The 19,048-nt window shown below is 41.3% G+C and overlaps 1 long non-coding RNA gene across 1 annotated transcript; it reads left to right on the top strand.

The window, feature by feature from the left end:
• The first annotated feature begins 3,785 nt into the window (after positions 1-3,785).
• On the top strand, positions 3,786-9,442 carry LOC124889348. Its single transcript, XR_007048277.1, has 2 exons — positions 3,786-3,825; positions 9,355-9,442. It is a non-coding gene; the product is annotated as an uncharacterized LOC124889348 (long non-coding RNA).
• The last annotated feature ends 9,606 nt before the right edge of the window (positions 9,443-19,048 follow it).

Here is a 19,048-nt window from a genome sequence, read left to right as displayed (position 1 = left end):
AGGACTTTGCCTGCTATTCATTCCTAAATCCCTTTCACCCAACACTAGCTAACTCGATGGGACGTCAATAGCGGGAATGTCAAAAGCAAGACCTGGACCTGGTCCACGCAGTCAACCAGCAAAGACCTCTTTCTCTTCGCGACTTGAAGAACACGATTCGTCAGCTCGATAGAATTGTTTAGAATCCTCTCCTAGCTTCCTCTTTCCATAGATATGAAGACTATAAAATGTCGATCAGAGAGCAGGGTTGTTCTAAGATATAGAAGTAGTTAAGGGCTTGACTAAGTAGTAGATATGGGATTAAGGGGCGGAGACTAATTCATTCTGTCTAATGAAGATACTACTCTAGCCTTTCCAGTGGATCCTTCCCTAAGAATGGAACGAACCAAGTGTTCGGGCCCTTCTCACCTCCTACGAGTTGTCCGGCGGAAAAGACTTTCTCAAACCAAAAATTACCTAAGCCTACATAGGGTATAAAATCCGATTTCTCTCTTTTAGTGTGGGGGCATTAGTAAAAGGCCTAAGCCGTCTTAGCTCCTTCTCTGGTCTTGCTGCCCTTGCCCCTCTTCTCTTTTCTCTTCTTTTAGAAGCTGTCTGTGATCGGAACTTCTTTCGCTTTGAACGACTCCGGTCTTTTTGAATCTGCTAAATGGCTAGTCGAAGGTAAAGGAAATGAAAAAAAAAAGTAACCAGGAACGAGAATATAGAGTCGGCATTACAAGGATAGATGGGATTAAAGGCGAAGACAAGGCTGCTGTTTAAATGGTGTAAGAACGACATTTGCCGTCTTATCCTTCTCTTTATACACTAATATTTTACCACAATCTCCGATCCTTCATTGGAGAGATCCGTAGCTGGACCACTCTTCATAGACAGGATTCCTGGTTGGAACCCATGCGCCCCCCACCGAGACCGATTCGTTGGATCCGATGGGAGAAACAGGGCTCGAAGAACGAGCCGAGCCGTGTAAGGACGCAGGGATATAGCAAGTAAGCAGCAAGGTTCTCCCCTTAGGACCGACTACAATAAACTCGCGACTCTAATAGAAAGAAGCGAGGTGCAAGTGCTGCATAAAGTTCTGTTATCCGTTTTCAAGCCTTTCTTTGAGCAGAGCGCTTTCTTTCCGATCATTGGCAAGCGCAGATGGGCTTTCACACCTACTTATGTTGTGGGTGGGATGAAGGCATCTATATTATTATATGGAAGATGATTGTTAAATGGTTAGCGGCTAGAACAAAATAAGGGGCGTTGTATGGAGGTTTCCAAGTAGAGGTGCGAAGCAATTGAGATGCATATAGAATAGAAGGTAGGGTTCCAAACCTCGCCGGCGGGTTACCAGAGAAGGGGGGACAACTCCTTTCTCCTTTGCTTGCTCAATCTTCCTTTTATAATTGAAAGTATCAAGCCACTCTACTATTGGTACAGAGGCCAGATAAAAGGTTGTTCATCCAGCCCAGCAGATCCATTGTTTATGCGGCAGTGCAATGCAGCTGAAAAAGGGAAGCCCCTTTTTATTAGTAAGGTATAGGTTGGTTGGGGAAAACTCCTGTGATATGAGTTACTACCCCTTGATCACTAACGGCTGACCAAGCCAATAATGCTTAGCTGGTCTTTTCGGATGATCAGCCACACTGGGACTGAGACACGGCTCGAACTCCCACGGGGGGCAGCAGTGGGGAATCTTGGACAATGGGCAAAAGCCTGAACTAGCAATATCGCGTGAGCCACTTTGTTCTCAACTCTTCTCACCTCCTGGGCGAGACAAGTTACATCTAGCTAAGAGCCTATTTTCCTTCTGCCCAGCTCCCCGAAAACAACGTTCGACTTGCATGTGTTAAGCATATAGCTAGCGATCCTTCTGAGCCAGGATCAACCTCTATCTACCCGGTTAGATCTATTGAATGAGATCCTGGAGACAGGGCTGGGAGGTATGAGTTGATCAGATGCAGGAAAGCCCAGGCAATCCGCTCCTATCAGTCATTCATCAGGAAGCAGTAGAGAAAGAATCAGATTCTCAAATCTCATTGTTGAAGGCGTAGAGAGGAAATAAAAGAAAGAAGAGCGAATCTCCACATGCAATTCGCTCACTTCGGGAAGAGCGGACAAAAAGAGAAGGCCTTTGTCCTATCTGCTTCTTTCTCTTCCCAGGAATGAAGAATTTTTGAAAAAAAAAAGATTTTCTAAAAAAAGGATCTGAAAATCTAAGATCACTTTCTTTCTTTAAATCCAATAGTGGAGATTGATACAAAGGTGGGGAATGGGCCAGGCCAACTTGAAATGGACCAATTCGAGAAAAGGTTCAAGATATGGTGCGGTCAGATTCTTTCTCTTTAAAGTTACGATTATTCGAAGTTTAATTTGATCCGGGTAAGAAGACCTAAAGGCAGCCAAAAGGTTCTTGGGCTATGCCGAAGAGAAGAATATGGAGGATTGATCCTATTCACTGCTAATCATGTAGTTTTCTTTCAATGATAAGCATATAGAAACCTAGCGCTTTTTAGCTTTCTTCAGGAATACCCCCGTTAGCTAGCTTTTGTAGCAAATTCTATTTGTTCTTCGCCGCTTTGGGTTGTGGGGCTTACTTCCTAGCCCCAGTGGGAGTAGTGACAAGCGTTATAGGTTGTTGGGCGGTTGGAAGGTTGCCACGAGTACGTAAGAAAGGGGGACCGAAGTCAGTTCTCCGTGCACCGGACACGTAGCTTACCGAATCCGTTGCGACACAAATAGAAATGCATGCTATGAAAGATAGGGCCGAGTCTGATACATCAACCGTCTACTCAATATCCTTGTACGAGTCCACAATGGCTACACGAGATGAACCTTGGTTTGGTGAATTGAAGTTGGCCTTAGGTGTAATAGGACTCCCAGTTACTGCGCGCGATCGTATACTGAGGTGCTCCCCGCCGGTTGTTGGAATGACACGAGTCGGGCCGGGTCTCGATTCAGAAAGATGAAGGGCTTTAACTACTACGATCTATAGATTTCCCATCTATATCCAATCCCAACGAGAATAGAAGCGAGTCGCTTCCGGCTTTCGTCGTCCAGTAGCGACGACTGTCTTTTCGATTGGAACCACAGTCGCCCTTTGGTTGGGCATTAGTGCAACATTACCTATTGATAAATCCTACGACGATAGGCATAAAGGTATGATTAGTTCCACAAATCTCACTGCACTGACCATAGTAAAAACCTTCTCGTTGTACCAAAATAGAGGTCTGATTTATACAACATGGATTCTGGCAATGTAGTTGGACTCTCATGTCGATCCGAATGAATCATCCTTTCCACGGAGGTAAATCTTTGCCTGCTAGGCAAGAGGATAGCAAGTTCCATATTCTGTCTTGGGTAAAATGCCCACCCATAACCCAGCAGATAAAGTACATTACATAGTCCAAGGATTAGCGAGACCTACCCTTGTGCGAGTGACTGACGGGGAGAAGCGATGGCTCAGGGAGGGAAGGCGCAGTGCAGACTTGGTTAATCAGGTTGGATTTTTCGCATCATTTCAGTCGTCGTGGTCGATGGGGAAGAAAGAAATGAATGAATATTCTTTTGGGAAAATGTATAATAATACACCTACCGAGACGAAAGCCAAAGGTGAGTCTCATAGGTGGACGTATCGAACTGAAATAAGATCTCAGATTGACATCTTGATACAAAACTGTCTTTTCTGTATACTTTCCCTAGTTTCGTTACTACCGCGGTCTTTACGCAATTGATCGAATTAGATAGATATCCCTTCAACATAGGTCATTGAAAGGGTCTCGAAGACCCACCAAAGTACGAAAGCCATAGACTCTTCATTTCTTTGTCTTATTAGCGCAGGTGTTCGTCAACGATAAAAGTCGCTAAACTTCAAACTTGAGTGGAGAAAGAGGGCTAGGCCCCCGGAGGACTTTCAAGGACTGGGGAAGACGGGTGGATTATAGAGCTAGGGTAGGGGCAAATCGAAGGCCCATCGGGATTGGGCTTGAACAAGCCTCGACAGTGCCAGCATTGATGAAAAAAGAAAAACTTCCCCCATCGCATCATTAACCGGTGTAGGATTCAAGATCAGGTCCAGGATTCGAGTCAAATCGACCTTCCCTCTCATCTCAGGGTGAGGCAAAGATTTGTTTCAAATATTTGTTGTTCAATATCTCGGCTGCTCAAGAAGTTTGACTAGTTGCTCCTCCGACTCGGAGTGGATTCTAGGGGAAGGGCAGAGCCTCACCTTACAGTAGGAAGGTGTTTGTTGTTGGGACGGGTTCAAATTGGACTGAAGGGAGAATTATTTGCTTGACCTCCGCCTTTTTCTACCTGCACGGATGCCTTCCCTTCCTTAGAGGATCTGTTTGGGAAGTAAGAAGCCCCTTTGATATCTCTTCATCTGCAAATAATTCTCGATGTGAAAACACAGAGCCAGGGGGCTAGTCTTTGAATAGGAAAAAGAGTGGATCTTCAGGGTCCCAAATGAATTGGCTTATTCAAAAAAGGCCTTGTTCTTTGAAAGATCTATCTCGTGTCTGGTACTGCATGGTTCCACTCTGCAAGAACCCCGAATCATTCTCTTGAAGCTCATCCTCTTCATCATAAATGATTCGCTTGTCCAGACGAGTCAACTGACTCTTAGTTGTTTCCGCCGCAGATACGGAAGGCCATCCTAACTATAAGGTCCTCCCTTTCTCGGATGAGGTCCTCTCCTCTTCTTCCAAAGTGCGGATTTGGTTTAGGAGCTGTTAAATGCGTAGTTCCACCAGCACCGGAAAAAGAGTTGGCACGTTTTCTAAAAAGGCCTGTAGAGTTTGCCGCTGTTAGCGCTTTTGGTTTTCCACATGGAGAATTCTTTGATTCATTTGAAAAGGTCTTTAAGTGGTGGCTGGATCCATCTCTCCCTTTGCTTTGCCAAATAGAGAAAACGGCTTCTATTTATAGACGTTGGAAGCCCTTTCTCTTTCTTATTATATTATTTGTAACCCTATTTTTATTAGGTTGTCTTGGTTCCATAACATGGTTTAAACCTGGTTTTTCATGAATTTGGAACCCCACCGAGTTATCGCTGCAAACCCCAAGATAGTATTACGGCACTCTCAGTCAGTTTTCCCACGTCCAGTAGACTTTCTTTCTACAACCGTATATTGAACTAATAGAATAGTAAAAGATTATTAGAATAGGCTGAGAAAAGGGCTAAGAGGGAACCATAGGATATTACTTGACCTAAAGGGGCCTAGGGCGCCAAGCCTACCAGTTCTTCTTTCAAGCTCAAAATAAGAAAGAATATAGGAATTGCCTACCACGCTTTGCGCCTGCTGCATTTTCGCCAGTTGGTCTTTGCCAGTAGTGCCATCCTCAGGATCTGGGATTGATTGTGGAACCGAGCATAGAGAATCGGGGGCGGGCAGGAAGATAGGCTAGGCGGAGTAGTCGCTCTGGAGCAGTTTCTTCGACTGGATCAATGCATGTATGAACCCTAAAAAAATCCCGAAGGTCTAGTCTAAGAAAAACTCGGATTTTGTTGGGTTAGCTTTTTGGTAGGAAAGGCGGTCACAGGAAGAAATGCCCTACCAATGAATAGATTAGTCTACTAACGTCAACAATCTCTTTCTTCATATACGAGACCGTCTGCTTTTATATCCTAAACTATAGATATGAAAGAAAAAAGAAAGATCATCTTCTTATCCGCCGACCTATTCAATTCTGGAATCAGACCTGCTATTAATATGGGTATCTCCCTTTCTAGAGTGGGGTCCGCAGCTCAAATAAAAGCCTCAATGTCGTGCCAGCTGAGGGTTGTCATAGTGGTGTGCGTAATGTGATCGAGATTAGCGTATTGTTTTTTATACCAGTCAAGAGTAACCAATGTTTTAGTCAACCCTTTATGTTTAATGACATCAGTGTGTCCCTCTTCAAAGAGACAATAATTCTTAGCAGCGAAATAGAGGATTTGCCAACATCGAAAGCAATCAGACTTGGTTTGGAAATCTTCGCGCTTGGGAAGCCGAGAAAGCGGCGTGTACGGTACGGGTTTTGGTAGTGAAACAATTGATCTAGTAAGCTTAGGTTAGTGGAGTGGTAAGTTCATTTCGACAGGTTTCAAAGCTTCAGGGGGTGTTCACCTTTGGAAACTTAGCTACTTAAGTCCTTCTTAGAAAGTCAAAGTAAGGGCGAACGGCATTCTGTTCTACAGCTACAACATAACATAGAGTGTATTAATATGTATTATTGTATTAATATATTAATTATTTATTGTATTAATATGTATTATTGTATTAATATTAAACATCTTAATAGTAGAACTACTTTCGTACGCTCGCGCCTGATTAGCTAGTTCGTGAGGCAATAGCTTACCAAGGCGATGATCAGTAGCTGGTCCGCGGCCGTTAGGTCACCTATTTTGAGTTATGGACACACAAGGCCAAAACATGTGTGCTGGGCACGCGACGCCTGAAGATGGCACAGAAAGACAAAAAGAGCAAAATCAATATAAGATAAGACTGGATGGAATCCTTCCAGTAGTATCGGCCATTTACCCCACTTCCCTCCAGATTTCATCAAGTGTTCATGCTAGAGACATAAACAGTCATGGATAATTAAATTATGAGATCCTTACGAATGAGCCTTCCAGTAACAACGAATTCAGTGCTTTCTCATGTCCCTTCCAGTAGTAGTAGGTTCCATGTGACTTTAGGAAGTAATAGCTAACAACTTTTAGATTGAATTCATGCTGAAAAATTATTATTCTAGTCAATATATTTTATTGTTTAGGGGGAATTACCCTTACTTGTTTTTTAGTACAAGTAGCTACTGGGTTTGCTATGACTTTTTACTATCGTCCGACCCTTACTGAGGCTTTTGCTTCTGTTCAATACATAATGACTGAAGCCAACTTTGGTTGGTTAATCCGATCAGTTCATCGATGGTCGGCAAGTATGATGGTGGCAGGCTCTTGGGTCGTCTGGACCCATATCTGGTAAAAGTGGTGGCCTGGTTATCCCCACACCCCCTTATCATGCGTGTCTGTGGGAGCATCACCCGCCATTAATTTATCAAGACCGTAAATACGAGCAATGCCATCACCTGCTCCTCCAGTAGACATTGATGGTATTCGTGAACCCATTTCAGGGTCTCTACTTTACGGAAACAATATTATTTCCGGTGCCATTATTCCTACTTCTGCAGCTATAGGTTTACATTTTTAAAGCATTTTGAAACTCTAATTTATTTTATCCTGGGAGTTTTGTTTTGATATAAACATTTTCTAAATGATTTCGGAACATTACTCATAGGAATAACCTATTTTTATATATGTTTTCTAAAAAATAACAAAGGGAGATCCTATAAGAGAGCTTACAGAACAGGCACTACATTTCAAATATAACTAACAATTGGCTAAAATAAACTCATTCTTATTCTTCTCTCCTGTTCCTTCAATTTTCTCCCTGTGCTCCTCTTATTATTCCTCCTGTTGAGTTGTCTTCACTTCCATTACCTCGGTGTTTTAATGTCATTTCTCTCGCAAGAGAGTTCTGCTCTTCCCGTAGGGCTTTGAGTCTGAGCTCTGCTTCCCTGAGTGGAGTGTCTGTTGGAAGTTTTTTCCAGAACCTATCCTAGCTATCATCAAGGCAGGGCCGCTATAAAGCCTACCGGCCGGCCAGAAAGTCCTTAAGAATGAGAAAGCCGACTAAAAGGCTATTCCATAACCGACTCTTGTTGCCGAGTCGAGGGGGCGTTCAGCCACTGTAAAGAGAGGGGGCTTGGCTGGTACCAGCCTCTAAAAGAGTTTTCTTCGAGCGAGCGGTCTTTCTATCTTTTTGGGTTGCATGCCCAAGGCAATGCTTTTTGTAGATTGAGATGGATTGATCTTTGCTATCGTGCCTCCTCCTTGTACCAGTTAATGCTAGGTCAGTGCTTAATATGAGTTTTCTCCTGCCCCAAACAGCTTTCGAGGTTCCCATCGATTACAGAGGTTTCTACCACTGAACTTGCTTATGCTCCCCTTTGATCGAGTTCTATTTCTATAAATAAGATTAAGTAGGAAAATGTTGAATTGGCTTCAATCGAGATTGCCTCAGCTTCTTAGGCACATGAGGAACCGGCCTAACATCTTTTCAATCAAAATCCCAATCAAAGACAAGTTCTACCAAGGCCTGTACTTCTACCTATTATAGCACCGGCAGCCGAAGTCGAGCATACATATGACGATCTTTATGTGTGAATAATCGGGAGGAAAGAAAGGGCGGTAGATGATAATGAGAAAGGGCACTGCGTCTGGACGGGCAGAATGGATAAGCGAAAGGTGTCATGCCATGGAGTGGGGAATAGCCCTCGTCTCATGTAAGACAACTAAATGCACCTCGAGGCTGAGGAACTGAGGGACCTTCTCGAGCACAGGATAGGTAATTGAGAGATAGAGCTAGCCTATTCGTTATGGGAAATCAATGCTCCGAGCCAGCATCTTAGCTTAGTAGCAACACTCTTTCTACCGGCCGGCGTGGCGCTGTGCGGTAGCATTCGTGGTGGTGCTTCAGGATTCCAATGTACTGCATCCAAGATCAGAACGAGCTTGCCGGCGGACCACTGCCATCCCATTCTTGAGTGAGCTGGAGTGCAGCCATCTTATCCCCTGAACTAGCTAGAAGCTATCGCTTCGGGGTGAAGCACTAAAAGAAAAGGACCGGGAAACGCGGCGAAACTCATTGCCCATGGATAAAGAAAAACCATTTCAACATCAAAAACAACAAAAACTAGAGCAAACATATAATAACAGATTTGAAATTGTAACCAAGCATCAGTGCATTTTATAGCTCTAGCACTCCCGTCATGAAACGTAGAAGCAAAAAAAAAAAAGCCTAGGCTGATCATCCAAACACCCATTGATTCAGATCCTTATCGGGTACGATAACATAACTGTTCCCTGTGAGGGGTCAGGTGTAGTTCAAATGTCATTTAGTATGCTACCTGTCATAGCTCTGACAGGGTGGCGATGCTTCTGGTGGGTGTGGAAATTGGAAGTCTCATGTTGTTCATCAGCACTATGGCATGATCGGATTGTACCAGTGACAAGTGTTTCGGTGGTTAGTTTTACATTAGGATCCTCTCAGCTATCTAAGTGCCACTCGTTGGAGTGTGGTACTTGCTTGACAGCTAGGATCTTTCCTAGGTGATGGCTGGGACTGCGTTTTCTTTGGGGATGCAGGTTTCCATCTGAATTGGAGGAGGCCTATATAAAGAAATTCTTTACAGTCTACTTTGTTGGCCTTGAATCTTCTTTCTTGAGTTTGACTGATAAAAGACTTTACTAAGCAAGCTGTCTGTCGGTCCCAGAGGCAAGGAGTACCACTGGACTATCCCACTAGCGATCCTACTTCAATGCAGGTGTTCGTCAACGATGAAAGCCGCTGAACTTCAGACTCGAGTGGAGAAAGAGGGCTAGGCCCCCGAAGGGCTTTCAGGGACTGGGGAAGATGGGTGGCTTACCAAAGACAACAATCCCTACATTCTCATTGAAAAGGTCAGTGACTTAAAGGAGTGAAGAGAGCATTATCCGTCGATTCCGAAGGAACTAGAGTTACATCTCTTTTCCATTCAAGAGTTCTTATGCGTTTCCACGCCCCTTTGAGACCGTAAAAAAATGGAGAAATTCCGGCCCTTTTACCAAGTCTACCAGATAGAAGATGATAGAGGGCCAACTATCGTTGCCTTGCACAAGACGGTGCCCTTTCACTTCGACTTCCTTCCTTCGTAGTCAAATCTGATGATACACTTTGGCGATATTACCTACCAAATAAAAGGCCTGCTAGGTGATCGAAATCGTAAAATAAAATATATGCAATAGAAAATTCGATCAAAATAAAAGTCTCATTTCTCTTTCTGCTTTTTGATTTTATGTTTACCGCCTTGCTGGACTAAAAAAAGAAGCTTTAGAGGAATTTTTATGTTATAATTTTAGTGGTTTTTATGATTTTAGTGGTTTTGACGACCCTATCTTATCCTATCTTAATTACCACAATTCCCCTGTTCGACAAAAGTTGCATTTGTATACAATAATCGGATTGTAGCGGGTATAGTTTAGTGGTAAAAGTGTGATTCGTTCTATTATCCCTTAAATAGTTAAAGGGTCCTTCGATTTGATTCATATTCCGATCAAAAACTTTATTTCTTAAAAGGATTAAATCCTTTTCCTCTCAATGACAGATTCGAGAACAAATACACATTCTCGTGATTGGTATCCAAAGGTCACTTAGACATTGAAAAATTGGATTATGAAATTGCGAAACATAATTTTTGAATTGGATCAATACTTCCAATTGAATAAGTATCAATAAAGGATCCAGGGATAAAGATAGAAAGTTGATTTCTAATCGTAACTAAATCTTCTTTCATTCCATTGATAGAAGTCTAACTAGAAAAAGACTATTACTTTGAGAAGAGAATCGTTGGTTTGACCGACGAACTACGTGGGAAAATAGACCTTCTTTCTTTGATTTGAAGCAAGATTTTTGGAAAGTAACAATTCCATTCAGTTCGCTTTCGAAAAACTTGCTGGTCGCGGATTAGTTCGTTCTGCGCCGCCAGCGGCCTCAACTCAAAGGCGCAGGTTGATCTCTCTGGTTGAGGCTGCATTCATTTATTAATATTCAACTTGACACGTGGGATGACTTTGATAGAACTACGGTAAGTGGAAGGAAAGCCTTTATCAACCATCATCAGGAATTCTTCAAATGGAAAGAAAGTTAAGGCCGGTCTGATCTGGAAGTGTTATGATATAGGAGTCGGTTGGGATTTATCGACTACACCAAGGTAGTTGCTAGATCCTAATACCGTTATCCAATTCGATAGGTGGATATATGGTGGTATTTCAGGAGGTGATTTCATGATGGCACCGGTAGACTTACTATCGCCGGTGAAAGGGCGCACGTCATAAGACTGAAAACTGGAATAATCCTTCCTAAGAAAAGAGCTTTCGGTAATAGCATGAGAAAGAAGAAGGTGACTTCCCAAGTCTATTGACCATCCTCCGAAATAGGTGTGATAAAGTCTGAAATCATTCATGGGTCTTTTTTTTACCGGGTTATTTGTACCCAGCTACATCATGGACTCCCCTCGGCCAATCCTCACTCGACAGCTCCGTCCTTGCTTAGGAAAAGACCTAACTGCTGCCAACCACACTACATAGTGGTGGGACAATGCAAAGAGTTACCATGAGGAGTAGTAACCTAATGGCTGACCACAAAGAAAGGCAACCTCACTCATTCTTTTCACAATCGGTTTCCCGACTAGAAAGGTGTTGAGGCCCAAAGAGCTGTTGACAATTAAAGACGCCAATGTTGGCCCAAACATACAAGACATAAGGGCAAACATGCACTCAATGGCCAACGATCCGTTGCCGACTTAAGATCAAAGGAATAACACTCATTCTTCTTTTTTTCTCTCAAAAGTGACAATGGAAACTCTTGGTTGAAAGTTCCATCCGTCCGTGGTAAGGTAGGCATCGCGACTTCGTTGTCTCATTTTTTCTAGTTTAGGGAAAATTGGAATTTCCTCTATATCAACCTTCCAAATCAAAAGGAGATTCCGCTCCTAATCCAATTAGATATCCACGACTTTGTCGAGAGCTTTGCTTTTTCTTTAACGCTCGCTCTGCCCCTGAGCGAGAACGGTAAGGGGCGCACAAACAAAGAATGCCGTTGTGCTGGGATGGTATTCGCCAAGCTGGGGCAAAGAAAGCCGTCCGACCCTACCGGATTAGGAATGTGAAGGCCTCTCCTTCGAAATGAGACCGGGGGTTGGTAGTAATGGAATGCTTTCATTATCTAAAATAAAGAATATCTCCCACCAAAAGATAAGTCTAATAATGCCACTCACTGGTAAATAGCGCAATACTTCTTCGTGAATCTCCGCTATTTGAATATGGAACATCATAACAACGAATAGGAATGAAACGGGGTCTCTCGACTGTCCAGTTCTTAGTAGGTAGGTCAATCTATGTCTGTCCTTTCAGGTTCGATTGTCCTGTCTGTAACCAATGCCTGGGAATTTTCTTTTAAGAACACGTTCATATTTGATTCGAATCTTATATTCCACCCAGCCTCGTGAGGTGAGTGATTCTTACTTTTCGACTAGAGGAGTTCTCTTTGTTAGAAAGCCCTCTTGCTGCTTAAAAAGGAGCTAATTGACACTATTCAATATCTCGAGTAGGCCAATAGCCTTTCTTACCTTTGCTGGTGCTTGAGTTGGATTGGATGAGGATTAAGGATTAGCAATGATTCTCCAGCCATTTTTAGGTTTTACCTGGCAAGTCTAACTAGATCTTTATCTAAACACAAGCAAAATCCGCAGTAAGGAATGTTACTAATGGAACATGTAGGAATAATAGGTCCTATTCTTTTTTTGTTGACCCTCATTTCAATTGATTGGATGCTTGAGCACTCAGAGATTTTCATGAGTTCCTCGTATATAATAAAGTATCTTCCGCCCCCTTCCACAACTATTTATATTTCCTATCGGGCTCTCCAATCTAACCCAAGGTCCAGTCATTATACAATGGATTAATAATAGAAAATTTGTATTTGTAATAGAAGGTAATTGCGAAGTCTTGATAGCCCCTCTAGCATTCGAATATTTCCTTGAAGCCTAGCCTATGCCTAAATATGCAATGCAAGGATATTTCTAATTTTTTAGAAAAACCCCCAGACCAGATGTTTAGAATCAAACAGACCTGCTATTAATGTGGGTATCTCCCTTTCCAGAGTGGGGTCTACGCTGTTGAAAGCTAGATCCACATGAGGTGTGTAATGCATAGCTAAAAAAATCACTATCTGAATGACTAAACAAATACCAGCTAACTGTATGAAGCCGGGAGGGTATTACCCCCGGAATGGACCATGCCTGAACTTGTTCGGACAGTGCTTGGGGATGGCGTTATTCATCACGGCTATCACCACCTCAAGCAGTAAAACAAAGTCGTTATGGCTATGTTACTAACATAAACAACTATGAATAGTATTTATTGACAGGAGTGACCGCTTTCTAAAGGAAGCAAGCAATTCGTACAGAATGTTGAGGGCTTGAAAGAATAAGATACGTAGAGCGTGAACCAAGGTTCATAGGCGGATCAAAGTCGAAAGGCAAAGCTGTTTGTTAGATGTAGACGAAGCCAAAGTATAGTTAGACGAAGCCGTTCGCGTAGTGAACCCATGGTTATGGACCCGAATCCGTTAGTATAGAACATTTTCTTTTCCAAGTGAAATACCCTAGTATATGAAAGAGTGAAAAAGTGCTTTCGTTATTGTGGAATAAGAAGCCTTCGTAGCTTAATGCAGGTATTTAATTTATTCGGAGCTATTAGAGCGGGATCCACTTTTTGGGGAATATGAGTCGAAGCAATAACAAGAATATTTCTAGTAGAACATCTTTCACAATCCCTGGAGAGATGGTTCACTAATAGACCGAGGGATAAGTCATTCAACTCATTCACATCCAGATCATGAATGTTTGGAATCCGCTAGAAGCTTCGCCAGAAGCAAGCAAGATGAGGTCGCTCTGCTTCGTAGACAAGGCTCGTTCCGTACTTTACTTACGAGCTCGTGTAGTACTCACCCCTATCTCTAAAGGGGCTTATGCACTCCACTCGCGAAAGATATTGCGTACAAAGAGAAAGATAGCCAGTCCTCTTGGGCGGCCAAGAGTGTTATGTAAAAAGGACCAAGGAGGATCCTATCCGTCAGGAGAAGGAGTGCATTAGCTCTCCCCATCGTAGATGGTTCAGCCACGCCCGGCGCCACGAAATGATTGAGAACTACGACAGGGTCGAAATGCATTTTCTTCTTTGTATTCAAAAAGAAAGGAGCAATAGATGCAGCTTCCCTGGCTTAAAGGATGGAACTCCAGCAAGAAATTGAAGGTTAATCTTTTGCTCCTTTATTCATGAGTTGCTCATCTATGTGGAACTCTAGTGACCAACTAGAACATTCTCCCTCTAAGAAGACTGGAGTGGAATCTGCAATTCACGCATCTTCCACAGAGTACCAGCGCCAGCCCTATGAGCTAACTTTCCATTTGACGGCAAAAGAAGAGCAATCGGCCCTGTGAAAGTCACATCTTTGACTAATATACACGAGCTTCTGAGAGGATTTTTTAATCAAGCCAAGAGGAATCGATTTAGCAGTCCATACCAGGTAGATTTAGGAGTGACTGGCAGTGAATGCCCGGTAGCAAAGGTGCGAAGCAGACTCGGCTTAACTTCACTTGAGTTCGGTTTTCCCTGGAAATGATGGAATAAGTTTTCCATAAAGAGATATGAATTCCATTTAGGCGGGTCAGGGGGTAGTCATATAATCACGAACTATACACTAGGGCACACAACAATCAATATAAACTTACCAAGGAACATAATCATTTATGGGTATGAAAACACCAATACAATCAACTAAAAAGGTAAAGGTAGAAAATGAAAGGTGTACCTATCGTGGTGTAATCCAAAGTCACATGCCTAAAGTGCTCAAGGGAGTATGAATCTGAGCAGGTCCAAACTCGAATTGAGCATCTGAATCACTAAACGAGGTACTAAGTACACTGTCTATAGCTAAAGGTGCCATAATACTATGAGACTAATTTGGACGAGCTGATGACTAATAGTTCTACATCAGGGACATTCTATGGACCAGTTACCGATCTCTAACCCTTAATGCCCTAACCTAGCCAAAAATATGAGTTGACCCCAACTAGCTGACCAATTGACGCTGGAGTCACTCCCTACTAAGATAACCATCCTCCTCATAATCATAACACATCTTAGGATCCCTAGGCTGGTGGGGTACACATCTAACTTTGTCTGAACAACCAACTCACATCTAGAACACTCCCTAGACCAATGTCTATTTTTGCCATAACCATGGCAGACTCCTAAAATACTCTAGGATACTACCTCCACCAATCCACAATGAACGCGACTAAAGATCTATGTTGAATACTCCACAAGGTCCGATGAGAACTCAGTGTGATGTGACCACCACTACTAATATGAAGGGCACCTATAGTTTGAGAATTTACCACATAGGACTGATAGACTGCAAGTGAGGCTAATCTCCACCAAGAGGATCCTCACTCCTAGATGGAACACCAATAGCATTATAGTGATGACATAGTCTCTTACCACTACCATTATGAGTCTCAATACATGAGTTCTCTATGGCTCTCACATGATCAGCAACCTGAGAGAATGAAGATCATACTGCTATCAAATACTCTAACGGCAAATAGAGTGGCAAAGCTAATCCTCCAATAAACCTACCCCCATCTCATGCTCCAAAGAATATAGCATAGAAGTATGTCTGGCCAACTCAAAGAACCCAACCTTCTTTTGAAACCAACAAGGAACTCTACTGAATGCCAACAAACCCAACTCTGGCCCAAATATTACACAATGAACTAGACCTCACCCTAGTTGTGAGGTATCCATAAAAAGGCTTAGAATCCCAAATATTGAATCTTAAATGGTTGAAGCGGTCACAAACTCTATCAGAGCCTGGGCTAGCCCCAAATCCTCTAGCGTCGCTGAAGATCTTCGATATCAATCTCTGAATCCCTGGTTTGATGTTATGATGAAACTCTAGAAATGTGTGTCAAAGTCTAATTTGCATCTTTGTATCATCCATTTGGGACAAAATAAAGTCAAAGAATGTAATTGAGGCTCGTAGAAATACGGACACATGACCAAGAGTTAAGAATAGAATTTCCTTAGACTGCTTGTAGTCTTCCAAAGATAAGATACAAATATCTGCGTACCGCATGACTCTACTAGACACTAAGCTCTTGTACCTACACACAAGTAAACCTAGGCTCTGATACCAACTTGCCATACCCCAATTTCTTAGGTCATGATGGCACCTACTATAATCTACTAGCAGAGAAGCCAACCCATAGGCCATAGCTACTAGCAATGGACTATGAAGATAAAGGTAAGAAGATAGTGGAATAATTATAATAAAAGACTATTATACGCACACACATACACTCATATATATATATAAGATGGTCACAAAACCTGGTGGAACCATACAAGATCTTCTAATATAATAAGAATACAAAATAAAGTACTAAATAAATAAATAGGTACAACTCATCTCTGAATATAACATACAGATTAGTCTAATCTATAAGAGAGAGAATGGTAATACTCCAAATTCCAGGAGTTTGCCCCAAATCTTCGATCCATAGATGCTCTTCACGATACACACAACAACATTAAGAACTCATACTATGATCTGCAGGCTGCGGATGTGTAGTATGACTACCAAACATATGGTACTCAGTAGCCAACTATCGACTGAGCTCCAAAGATAATGCAAATATAAATAATATGCAAGAAAGAATGTAAACAACAACAAAATATCTAGGGATCTGACATAATAAAACTAGGGAGGCAATAAGGATGAACTTTCTATTCTAGCGGTAATTAGGCACTAAAATACTATATCATATATCACTAATCAATATACAAATAAAGGGTAGAAGAGGGATATTTAGTAGTATACAAGACCAAGAAATAAATATACAACATGAATAAACGAACGATGAAAGGGATGTACAGTAATACTATAGCTAAATACATATATACATATATATATATATCTGTACATATATATGTATATAAAACAAGACTATCTCAAAGGTATAACCTAAGGTAGTCATACTTACATTTTAAGGCCTCCTAATCATAGTAGGAACTAGTGCTGACATAATTAGGATGCCTAATCCAGACGTCTAAACATGAGATAATCATTCATAATATAATCATCGTAAGAGAAAGGAATCAAAATCCTACCTCTAACCTCAGAATCAGTCCATAATCAACCTGCCATAAATTAACCATAATAATAACAACAATAAAGTAACTGGCTAGTCCAAACAAACAGTACCTTAACTCTACCCAATGCCAGAGAGATATAAGTATAGTAAAGGCACAAACTCAAACCGTGTCTAAAATATTTTAAGTCTGTAAATTCATTGTTCTGGGTCAACTCTAGGACTAAATCTTCCTAAAAATGTAGAAAGGGTCAGAATCTTTCTCGACTAGACTAAATAGTTATGGTAAAATCATGGATAGAAATATATCTTAGTAAGATTTCTAAGACATTATTTTTAGTTTCAAAATCTCACAAACCATTTTAAAAGTAAAAAGTGGGAATTAATCCATTTTTATAAAAACAATAGTAAAACTATGTTTTTAGTTGGAATCATACCATTAAGTTAGCATGAAGGAATCAAATCTATGCATTCGATCACCAATATTTAAAAAAAATACAATTATAACCACCTAAACGTCCATAGACTAACCACATCCTTCACAAGGATAGATCACTCGCTCAAAGACCAACTAATATCGTCATCACGATCTTAGGCCCAATAATATATAACTGACATAACCATAATACCATAATTCATGAAATCATGATAATCCGCCAAGTCAAGTAGTATACCTTATACTAAATGTCCTTATCCTCAACTATGTCTAACATACTAGCAACCTAGGGTAATAGGATCCTATAAGCATAACAAGTGTTTCATCCTAAGGCTCGATTCACCTTTTAATTTTTAAACTCATAAAACAGGCTAAGTCATGGAAGTCTACCCATCATCATATCCGAACATTCTTATCTAACATGCAATATATATATAATATGCAATCTCGTAAAGAAGAGTAGACAGAAGCCTACCTAGATGTTGAACTACAAATTCTTGAATCGCCCATAAATCATTTGTCTTTGCTCCATGATCTCGAAATATCCCCATGCTGTTAAAATAGCAATCTAAATGTCATTAGGAGTAAAATAAGGTCCATATTTCTATATAAAGGGCCAGATTAAAATTTGAGTCAAGAATAGGCCTATGGGGCACACAATGGAATCCAAAATTGCATCCGTCATGAAGTCCCTCGAAGAATAAGAAATGTGCGATCAAAGGTAGAGCACAAATAGTGCATGAATCAGAGCCCTATTAGGCCATATGATTTAGGAATTTAAAGACCTGATTTCTAAGAATTTACCATGAAATAGGATGGAAACTGATGGGAAAATTAACGGAAAATGAACAAGTAGTATTAGACTAGCTTACCTTAGCTTCAATGAATGATTCCCCATTTTTTCCTCTCTTCAAGCTCTCAAAATTGAGTAAAGGGTGAAGAAAATAATGGAAAATCGAGTGAAGAAGCTAAGGGGATTTAAAATCCCCTTGGTGCCGCTTAAGTGGTCACCCAGCCGCTTAAGCGACTACCACTAAAGTGGCACCTCAACTGCTAAAGCGGTATGAAACGAGGTGCAGTTACCGCTAAAGCGACGCCTAGGCTACTAAAGCGTACATTATTCGTAAGTGGTCCTTGGCCAATTGTCCAAGGCCGCTAAAGCAAACCAACATCACTAAAGCGACAACTACTTAAGAAATCAAATGATCACTTAAGCGATTGCACCAGCAACTTGATGAATCAGATTTTCTAAGTTCAAAATGGACTCCAACTGGGTGCTCGAAATTCATACGAAACCCCATGTGTGCAAACAAACTATGTTATCATACCAAAATTGATATTTCAGACTCAATGAAACATAAAAACTTTCATCCTTGCTTGTTTCCACTAAATATGGAGTCCACACCTATAGTTTCATTTTTTAAATAATCCACCAATAGCCCAAAATAAGTTTAAAAGCCTCTGGACCTAAACCAAGGGTCTCCACAGCCTAAAATTAATATTTCAAAGCTAAGGGCACCGTCAGAGTTCTCATCCGAGGTCATCTACTAAGAGTTTTTGTCCGAGACCAATTCTTAACAATAAAAACTCCAAACAGGAATGAGCCTAAAACCCAAATGAACTATTCGATAACCAAAACAATAGTTTTGACAAGTCATAAATGACCTGTAACAGCTGTGGGATGGCTTGAAATGCCAGAATTGGACCCAAATTAAGAAAATAACCTAAAGGGTCATCATAATATTTTTTAATGTTAGTTTTAAGTATTAAAATAACTCTAACGATTATTTTTATTTTTTTCACGGCATATGAAGATGAAGATCCAAA

This window comes from Capsicum annuum, chromosome 12 (assembly GCF_002878395.1).
Source record: "Capsicum annuum cultivar UCD-10X-F1 chromosome 12, UCD10Xv1.1, whole genome shotgun sequence".
In the NCBI taxonomy this organism is placed as follows: Eukaryota; Viridiplantae; Streptophyta; class Magnoliopsida; order Solanales; family Solanaceae; genus Capsicum; species Capsicum annuum.
The sequence above is the reverse complement of the archived record's forward strand: the minus strand, read 5'-3'. Positions and strand labels throughout refer to the sequence as shown.